The following is an 11,461-nucleotide window of genomic DNA, read 5'->3' on the forward strand; positions in this document are numbered from 1 at the left end:
AGAAAGAAGAAGAAAGAAGAAGAAAGAAGAAGAAGAAGAAGAAGAAGAAGAGGAAGAAGAAGAAAGAAGAAGAAAGAAGAAGAAAGAAGAAGAAGGAAGAAGAAGAAAGAAGAAGAAGAACAAGAAGAACAAGAAGAAAGAAGGAAGAAGGAAGAAGAAGAAGAAGAAGAAGAAGAAGAAAGAAGAAAGAAGAAAGAAGAAGAAGAAGGAAGAAGAAGAAGAAGAAGAAGAAGTAGAAGTAGTCGCATATAACTCGTGTGACCAAAAAACATGACAAACATACAAAATAAAAGAGGAAGGAGATGGAGACAGATTTGCATATAAACTGCTATTCAGGAGCTTCACTGAGAAGGCCTGTCCGACCCAACAGGGAATGTTTTTGGAGTCAGGAAGTGACTTTGTTTTTACGGTGAGTCATCAGCTTTTTGCCCTGCTAGCTTAGCTTAGCAGCTGGTTTGTTTGTCGCAACACCATACAGGAAAAACAACCGGTACAGTAAAACTGCAATTAGCTCCTTAAAAAACTCGGGACCTGTATTTCTTTGCACTTGTTGAAGCGTTCATGAAGTTGCTGGCCCTGTTTGTATGTTACAGGCAGACACAAACAAAATGTCCGCCACAACATGCAACGTCCCACCCAAGAAATTAACAAAATGTTGGATTGCTTCTTTAAAAAGCTCTAATTTCAAAAGCAGTTAGTTATGTTCATTAACAAAAACAGAGTATAAATCAAATGGTATCCTTTTGTCAATGTGTTTCACTTAATCTTTAATCCTGCATTTGTCATAACTTCTCAAGTGTGAATTTAAATTCCTGTTGCATTAATACAAATAAAGAAGTGTGACTCATTAGCTTAAACAAACAGCTCAACTCTTTTTATTTTGATACGTGAGCGTTGAGTATTTTCAATGTTACTTTAATAACAGGACAGAACAACTTTAAGTTGCAGTTCATTTATTTCGACCTGCCTATAACAGTATCCAACAATACAAATACACTTAACAGAATACAAACATCTACATTCATATATCATACATCACTTATACTATACTGTACACTGAAATTGTCACATAACCTTATCCCATGTTTATTGTTATTCCATTATATATGGGATTTTCTTTTAAAAGAACATGGCAACAGATTTAGAAAGCCAGAAAACCATTTGCAGATTGAGGTTTTCCACTACTTTGTAAAGTAGCAAATTGTAAGGATTTGCATTGCAGTCAACCAAGAGATTCAAATATTGTGAGGGAGTAAATTGTATACATAGCACAAAAAAAAAAAAACTTCAAAAGCATTCAATATTTACCACAATAGTTACCCCTTTTAATGGGTAATTCCAAAAGCATTTACTTGAATGATATGGAAACATGGTATAATAAAAGTGCATAATCATTAAAAATCATAGAGACATTTGATTTGCTGGTATAGGACTAACTACAGTATGTCACCTGATGTCCCTGCACTTCATTTATTTCCTTATTACGTAACAGACACAGTGCTTTGAGTCTTCTGAACACATCAACTGCTCTTTGCCTTATCACTGTCTGACTGATGCCTATATTGACTGTAGTGGCTGACAAGAACAAAGTGGTAGCTGTGGTAGAAACCCGAAAGCCGAAAAAAAACCTTGGGTGGAGCATTAAGGTGAACAAATCTGTCAGATAGAAAACAAAATACAGGAGATATAAAAGTCCTTGCAAGAGTCCAGCAACGGTGACTCGGATCTGACTTTGAATCTTGGGACTGGTGAGGCGACTGCCACTTTTTGCAAAGTTCTTAATGTGTTTCACCAGGTAGTGGGCTGTTGAGAAGCTTGAAACCATCATGATCATCATGCAGAATAATATGTACAGTTGCGTTAAGGTGGAAAAAGCTATTGTTCTGTCATTCAATTCAATATTCAATCCAGCCATTGAGATGTTGTTACTGTTGGTAAGTGATGCTAAAGCGAGTGTATCATTCACTAAATACAGCATTGTGTCACCAATCAAGGTGACGTAGATGACTGGCTTGATGTTCTTCTTCGTCCAAACAATGAGGACTCGCTTGGCAGGCACAATGCTCACATAGTAATAGAAGTTCAGCCAGACATAACATGTCATGCTGCTGTTTGTATACTGTCGCATAATGACCCACATCAAAATAGATACAATGTTATTTTGTAAACCACCAAAATAAGCTGTAACAATAAAAGAGACGCAAAAGGTAATTGTACAGGAGACCAGAAATCCCAGAAGGACTTTCAAAGGCTGCTTCAGTTTTCCTCTGTCCAGAAATAAGCTCCATGCATAGAAGATGTTGGCTGTGATGCTGAAAAAAACGAGAGGAAAACTGATCCCTTTAAAAGCTTGCTCACCCATGTCAATCACATCCATCATTGGTTTGTAAAAGGTAAAGCTAGATGAGCCTCTCTGTGTGATGGAGTCTGTTCTGGTTAAAAAGAGTGTGTTGAACACCAGGACTCGATGTATACATTGCTTATTATGGAAACAACTTAAGCCACAGGAAGCTACAGGAAAGAATATCACAGAAGCATAACACACCACCTGTGAGTCATTGTTGAATTCATCAAATGTTTAGTACTTCTCAAATGGCATCTTTATGATTATTGACATCAAACAGTACAGTTCTGAAAGCGATATGTAATAAATGCACTGTAGATAAATTGTCTAATGTTGAATAGTTAAAGGTTAACAAACTTGTGGTCACTGGAACTGATGCGTCTACAAAGGGCCTTGGAGCGGTGCTTATACAAGACTGGTGTTTGAGATGCAGTTTTCCACTACTTTGTAAAGTAGCAAATTGAAGGGCTTTGCATTACAGTCAACCGAAAAATGCAAATAATCTATGGTTTACTTAATGTGAGGAGGTACATTATATACAGTACACAATCTCATTTAATTTGAGTGGTTTTTGTCATTACTGGACATTACAGGAAATATTCTAAACATTCCACTTTTTCCAAAATAAAAACATCTGATTTTGTAAGCTTACATTTGCATTTACAATGAGTAATATTCAGACATTGTACATGAGTCAGAACATTGATACAGTACAAAATTTAAAATCTAAAATCTAGAAATCCCAAAGACATTTAATTTAAAATTAAAGGAATATCTATGTCACTGGGCTGGTGTGCACACTCACATCATGTGTTTCCATGTTAACCCCACACAGTGCTTTGAGTCCCCTCAACACATCAGCTGCTCTTTGTCTTATTACAGTCTGACTGATGCCTATATTGACTGTAGTGAATGAGAAGAACAATGTAGTAGCTGTTATAAAAACTCTGCGGCTCAAAAACGTATTTGGGTGCCACCTAAAGATGAGAAGATCTGTGAGATAGAAAATGTAGTAGAACAGATATAAAAGTCCTTGCAAGACTCCAGCAACGGTGACTCGGATCTGACTTTGAATCTTGGGACTGGTGAGGCGACTGGTACTTTTTGAAAAATTTCTAATGTGTTTTCCCAGGTAGTGGGCTGTTGAGAAGCTGGAAACCATCATAATCAACACGTAGAGAAATATGTACACTTGGATGATAGCGGTAAAAGCGTAGTTGAAGTCATAAAATTCATTACACCATCCAGTCCCTGTTTGGTTGTTAGTGCCATCAAAACATAAGGTAAACACTGTCCATTTGACTGCTCCATTCACTAAATACAGCATTGTTTCACCAATCAATGCCACATAGATGACTGACTTGATGTTCTTCTTTGTCCAAACCATGAGAACTTGCTTGGCAGGCACAATGTTCACGTAGTAGTAGAAATTCAGCATGCCATAACATGTCATGCTGCTGTTTGTATACAGTGCCAAAATGATCCACACCAGAATGAATCCATGACTTTCTAAATAATCAGAAATATCCACAACAATCAAAGTGGCACAATAAACAATTGTCCATAGGACCATATATCCCAGAAGAACATTCAAAAGCTGCTTCAGTTTTCCTCTGTCCAGAAATAAGCTCCATGCATAGAAGATGTTGGCTGTGATGTTGAATAAAATGAGAGGAACATTGATCCCTCTAAAAGCTTGCTCACCCATGTCAATCACATCCATCATTGGTTTGTAAAAGGTAAAGCTAGATGAGCCTCTCTGTGTGATGGAGTCTGTTCTGGTTAAAAAGAGTGTGTTGAACACCAGGACTCGATGCATACATTGCTTATTATGGAAACAACTTAAGCCACAGGAAGCTACAGGAAAGAATATCACAGAAGCATAACACACCACCTGTGAGTCATTGTTGAATTCATCAAATGTTTTAGGTTTCAAAATAAAGCAGTACTTCTCAAATGGCATCTTTATGATTATTTACATCAAACAGTACAGTTCTGAAAGCGATATGTAATAAATGCACTGTAGATGAATGGTCTAATGTTGAATAATTAAAGGTTATAAAGTTACTCCTAAGAATATTGGGAATATGACCGTGGATGGATTTTGACTTTAAACCTACCAGGAAATGAGACATTTCACTTTGAAAATGGCAGTTGGTGGAGCATTTGGATGCCACAATCTCACTACAGATCCAAGCATGCTTTCAGCGGAACAAAGAAGAGACCTTAAAGGGTACCTAAAATGAATTTTAATTACAAGCTCTGTTTAAGGATATAAGAGCACTAGGAATTTAACCCTCAGAGGACTATGCTCAGTGCCATCTTGTCTGGCTGTGATGTACCAATGAACAGGCTGAATGACGATTGGCTGAACCGCAGTGTGACGCAGTGCAGACGCTAATCTATCATCGTCCAGTGCTGGGTCATATTTCTGAACAATGGCGGATTGTAAAGCTGATGGTTGCTCAAACAACAAGAGAAAAACCCAGTAGAAACATTTCTTTTGCGTCTTCTAAGCCAAATAACGGTACTAAGCTAGAGTTAGGCAGATGTTGGCTCCATATCGATACAGGATACACACCTATAACGTTTCTGTTTGGTCAAAACTCAGTGGTATGCGAGGACCACTTCAAGCTGAGCTGCTATGAGAGGAATCTGCAGGCTAAGCTAATGGGCTAAGCTAATGGCATAAAGCCAAAGTTACGTCTGAAACCAGACGTGGTCCTGACAGAATTTATTCACAGAACGTCCTTCAATGCAGCTTGTAAACCTACTTGTTCAAAGCACTACTACATTTCTGCTTACAGGGGAGACTATGGGCGGCTGTCAGAATCAGAATAATTTTATTTGCCGGTTAGAGTTTAAAACACTACAAGGAATGTGACTTGCTAGATGTCACTAACCGCATCCCCACCAAATTGTTCTCTCTTATTTCCTTGTGGCTAAATGATGAACTCCGTCAGGAGAACTTAGCTGTTTGTTAGGGCGACGTCAAGCGCTGGTCCTTGGAAGTGGTGGCGCATCATCCTGTTAATGAAAATATATTCCTTCACACAGCTTTCATCACAGTTGATTGCCATATTTTTACACTTCCAACACGCTGTAGATCAACTGAACCCTGTTGCATTGTGTTACCCTCCGCCAGGTTGTCTTCAAACTGTGGTTGAGAGGCCTGGTAAATTACGGAGTTCAAGTTTCTACTCAGTCATGGCTCGTTTCAGGGGATAAGGGGATATTTAAATCCTCTCGTAACATACAACCTGAATGCTGCATTTTTATCACTAAGGGGGAGCTTACGAGAGCGCACACGGAACCATAACAACAGAAAAACTACACTTCCCACAATGTAAACAGACGGCGGCTCTCCGTAGTGTAAGCCTAATAACATTGTTTCAAAAAGTCCTATTAGCGTTTTTTTTTTGTTTTTTTTCAAAAAGGTGCACATATTTTGTTTATTTGTATTACATTAACCCATTTTTATTATATTTTATTATGTTATGTCTTTACTACAGGTACCCTTTAAGTTAAAACCCATTGATTGGAGGCATCTAACCTCATTAAACCAGTTCTACTTACATGAATGTCTCACATCCTTGAGTACTCACTACATCAGAGATTGTCAACATGTGACAATCTCATTGTTAAAGTGCTTTTTATTACATTTGCAGCTTCTAAACCCCCGTGACTGCATCTGACCAGCAACCCTAAAGCTTGACTCTATCTTATTCATCAAAACCGCCACAACAATAAGCAGGAGTCGATTCACCCTAATCCTGCAGTTGCTCTTCCCCAGTGTATGGAAGCAAATTCCTGCGACTTGAATACAAATAAAGAAGTGTGTTTCATTAGTTTTAAACAAACAGCTCAACTCTCTTTATTGTGATACACAGAGTGTTGCATTAACCACACAATAGAACACCACAACAAGCCGTGGGTACATACTATACACTTCAAATCACAATTAAAATGCATGAGGCATCATTTGATGTTGACATTTGGAATTTAGGTGTAAACATTTCAATGCTCCTTGATATAAATGCGTATATGTAAGTTCAGATGTTGTATTATGAAGAAATGGCTTGACTTGGTGTCTTTGTTTCTTTTTTTCCCCACCATCAACAGAGTAACCCTTTGCAGATTGAGGTTTTCCACTACTTTGTAAATTAGCAAATTGAGAGGATTTGCATTGCAGTCAACCGAGAGCTGCAAATATCCTATAATGGTTTACATAACGTGAGGAGGTGCATTATTACAGTACACAATCTCATTTACTTTGAGTTGTTTTTGCCGGTACTGGACATCACAGGAAATATTCTATACATTCTACATTTTCCAAAATAAAAACATATGCTTACATTTGCATTTACAATAATATTGGGATATTCTGTAAACTAACACTGATACTGTACATAATCTAAAAGCTAAAAATCACAGACATTTAATTTCAAATTAAATGAATATCTATGTCACTGGGCTGGTGTGCACACTCACATCATGTGTTTCCATGTTAACCCCACACAGTGCTTTGAGTCCCCTCAACACATCAGCTGCTCTTTGCCTTATTACAGTTTGACTGATGCCTATATTGACTGTAGTGACTGAGAAGAACAATGTAGTAGCTGTTATAAAATCTCTCTGGCTAAAGACAATATTTGTGCGCAAGCTGAAGAAAAAAAGATTTGTCAGATAGAAAATGTAGTAGAACAGATATAAAAGTCCTTGCAAGACTCCAGCAATGGTGACTCGGATCTGACTTTGAATATTTGGACTGGTGAGGCGACTGGTACTTTTTGCCAAGTTTCTAATGTGTTTTCCCAGGTAGTGGGCTGTTGAGAAGCTGGAAACCATCATGATCAACACGTAGAGAAATATGTACACTTGGATGATAATGGTAAAAGCCTCCTTGAGGTCATGAATTTCATTACGGCATCCAGTCCCTGTTTGGTTGTTAGTGCCATCAAAACATAAGGTAAACACTGTCCATTTGAGTACTCCATTCACTAAATACAGCATTGTTTCACCAATCAATGCCACATAGATGACTGACTTGATGTTCTTCTTTGCCCAAACCATGAGAGCTTGCTTGACAGGCACAATGTTCACGTAGTAGTAGAAATTCAGCAAGACATAGCATGTCATGCTGCTGTTCGTATACACCAAAATAAATCCAGCATCACTTTGTAAATAATCAGAAGTATCCATCATGATCAAAGTGGTAAAATAAATGATGGTACATAGGACCATATATCCCAGAAGAACATTCAAAGGCTGCTTCAGTTTTCCTCTGTCCAGAAATAAGCTCAATGCATAAAAGATGTTGGCTGTAATGTTGAAAAAAAAGAGAGGGAAACTGATCCCTTTAAAAGCTTGCTCACCCATGTCAATCACATCCATCATTGGTTTGTAAAAGGTAAAGCTAGATGAGCCTCTCTGTGTGATGGAGTCTGTTCTGGTTAAAAAGAGTGTGTTGAACACCAGGACTCGATGTATACATTGCTTATTATGGAAACAACTTAAGCCACAGGAAGCTACAGGAAAGAATATCACAGAAGCATAACACACCACCTGTGAGTCATTGTTGAATTCATCAAATGTTTAGTACTTCTCAAATGGCATCTTTATGATTATTGACATCAAACAGTACAGTTCTGAAAGCGATATGTAATAAATGCACTGTAGATAAATTGTCTAATGTTGAATAGTTAAAGGTTAACAAACTTGTGGTCACTGGAACTGATGCGTCTACAAAGGGCCTTGGAGCGGTGCTTATACAAGACTGGTGTTTGAGATGCAGTTTTCCACTACTTTGTAAAGTAGCAAATTGAAGGGCTTTGCATTACAGTCAACCGAAAGATGCAAATAATCTATGGTTTACTTAATGTGAGGAGGTACATTATATACAGTACACAATCTCATTTAATTTGAGTGGTTTTTTGTCATTACTGGACATTACAGGAAATATTCTATACATTCCACATTTTCCAAAATAAAAACATCTGATTTTGTAAGCTTACATTTGCATTTACAATGAGTAATATTCAGACATTGTACACGAGACAGAACATTGATACAGTACAAAATCTAAAATCTAAAATCTAGAAATCCCTAATTTAATTTAAAATTAAAGAAATATCTATGTCACTGGGCTGGTGTGCACACTCACATCATGTGTTTCCATGTTAACCCCACACAGTGCTTTGAGTCCCCTCAACACATCAGCTGCTCTTTGTCTTATTACAGTCTGACTGATGCCTATATTGACTGTAGTGAATGAGAAGAACAATGTAGTAGCTGTTATAAAAACTCTGAGGCTCAAAAACGTATTTGGGTGCAACCTTAAGATGAGAAGATCTGTGAGATAGAAAATGTAGTAGAACAGATATAAAAGTCCTTGCAAGACTCCAGCAACGGTGACTCGGATCTGACTTTGAATCTTGGGACTGGTGAGGCGACTGGCACTTTTTGAAAAATTTCTAATGTGTTTTCCCAGGTAGTGGGCTGTTGAGAAGCTGGAAACCATCATAATCAACACGTAGAGAAATATGTACACTTGGATGATAGCGGTTAAAGCGTAGTTGAAGTCATAAAATTCATTAAGCCATCCAGTCCCTGTTTGGTTGTTAATGCAGTCGAAACGTAAGGTAAACACTGTCCATTTGACTGCTCCATTCACTAAATACAGCATTGTTTCACCAATCAATGCCACATAGATGACTGACTTGATGTTCTTCTTTGTCCAAACCATGAGAACTTGCTTGGCAGGCACAATGTTCATGTAGTAGTAGAAATTCAGCAAGACATAACATGTCATGCTGCTCTTTGTATACAGTCCCAAAATGATCCACACCAGAATGAATCCATGACTTTCTAAATAATCAGAAATATCCACAACAATCAAAGTGGCACAATAAACAATTGTCCATAGGACCATATATCCCAGAAGAACATTCAAAAGCTGCTTCAGTTTTCCTCTGTCCAGAAATAAGCTCCATGCATAGAAGATGTTGGCTGTGATGTTGAATAAAATGAGAGGAACATTGATCCCTCTAAAAGCTTGCTCACCCATGTCAATCACATCCATCATTGGTTTGTAAAAGGTAAAGCTAGATGAGCCTCTCTGTGTGATGGAGTCTGTTCTTCTGGTTAGGAAGACTCGATGCATTCAATTAAACCATAGCTGCCATGATCATTATGGAAACAACTGAAACCACAGAAGGCTACAGGAAAGAATATCACATGAGCATCACTTGCTGTGTGTAGGTCTTGAAATCATCAACAATACATTCATTAAAAGAGAACACTCAAGAACGCTTGCATTTCTTTAAAATGTAATATGTGCTTATGATAGTAAGCATCAAAAAGTTCAGAGGTGGAGTGGGTCGTCCAATAACCGAAGGGTTGGGGGTTCGAATCCCGCTTTATCAAAGTCATTGTTGTTGTGTCCTTGGGCAAGGCACTTTACCCACATTTTCTTGTATGAGTGGGTACGATTTGTGCATGAATGTTGGTGGTAGGCACGAAATGGCAGTCACGCTTCCGTTAATATGCCTCAGGTCAGCTGTGGCTACAATGTATCTTGCTCTCTGGTGGTGGTAAAACCCTGTCTTCCACTCTCTCACCTCCTCCCCCTGCTCATTCACATCTTCTACACGACATACTGTGTGATGAGAGCTTTCACCTGCTTCAGAGTCTCATCCTGTAAATGCATCCCCAGGTTGCATCTAGCCCAGGATGAGGTTGTCTGGAAGGGGTCTCGCCAGTCTGCTATCCCCGTCCATCCACAACAGGAGTAAAACAGCCAAAAGGAAGAAAAAGCAAGCCGGTAATGCAACGTTTCGGTCCTTAAAAGGATCCTCTTCAGCCACGCTGCTGCAGCGCCCTCTCTCTCTCTCTGCTGATGTCCGACCGCGGTGACTTTAAAATAAAATGAAAATAAACATTTTGCAACACCACCTAAGTCCAAAATAATGGATGCACAAACCCGGGATTTGCACACACTGTTAACAGGTTTCAGCACCATCAGACTAAGCGTCTGGGAGATATGCTCTCCACACACATGCATGCGCACACACAGACATTCCTTGTATTTTTAGATAGATGTGGTTGGAAGAAAGTAACATCCCCAATAGGTGAAGTCAACATGGACCTGGCATTAACTGCTGCTTCTTACAAAGCAAGTCAATTAAGAGTTCAGTAGCAGGACCAAAACCAAAGTTTGCAGGACATCAAACTCCTTTTCAAGAGGAAAAGATGGAACCAGGCCTTAAAGCTGGAGAGAAACCAAGAAGTGATTCAAACCTATGGTTGGGAAATAACTGAATATGCAGAAAAAAGAAAGAAAACATCAACCACCCTAAAATGGAGATTGAACAGCTGGTGAAGGAAAGAAGGCAGCCAAAAAACAAATGGCTGGAAAGCTCCTGAAGAAAAACCTGCTGCAGGCAGGAGACAAGAACCTTTGACTCGTCTTTGAGGAGAAGAAAACGAAGGCGTACACAAGATCAAACTCCTCCAAAGACTCTTAAGTTTGTAAAGAACCTTTTTTCATTAAGCGTTAAACTCACATTAAAGAAGCATTCCTCAAAAGAAACACGCTGAGTATCCCAAAGGCATTCATCAGCCTCATCAAATACTTCCAAGACGTTATGTCTGGTGATGGACCTTCAACATTGCTCAAATATTTTTTTTCAAAAAAATCCTTTTTGCTGTTGTTTAGCCCATGAATTAATTAACGTTAGTTGTGCTGCTGGTTTTTGTATTTACTTTGTTGCCTTTTTAAACCAGTCCACAAACTATTGGTTTTACTTTAAAAAACAATGAATATATTCATTTTTTAGACTTATCTAAGATGTTTCATCTGGTCCTTTTTTTTATTGTACATTTTGACAATAACTGCCATTTAATTGTTTTGGTTGTTTTTAGATACTTTAGTTTTCCATAATTCATATTCTGGATTTTCCTCCTGTTTATTTAAGATTTACTGCAGCTCATTCATTTGCATTAGATTTGAATTGGTTCACCTCGTCTACTCTGGACAAACATGGAAAATAGCTAATTCAAATAAATCTGTCAAGGTTTGGTCACGTATGATGAAAAGTTGAGAAGAAGAAAAATGTT

Source organism: Gouania willdenowi, chromosome 21, assembly GCF_900634775.1.
Source record: "Gouania willdenowi chromosome 21, fGouWil2.1, whole genome shotgun sequence".
Taxonomy (NCBI): domain Eukaryota; kingdom Metazoa; phylum Chordata; class Actinopteri; order Blenniiformes; family Gobiesocidae; genus Gouania; species Gouania willdenowi.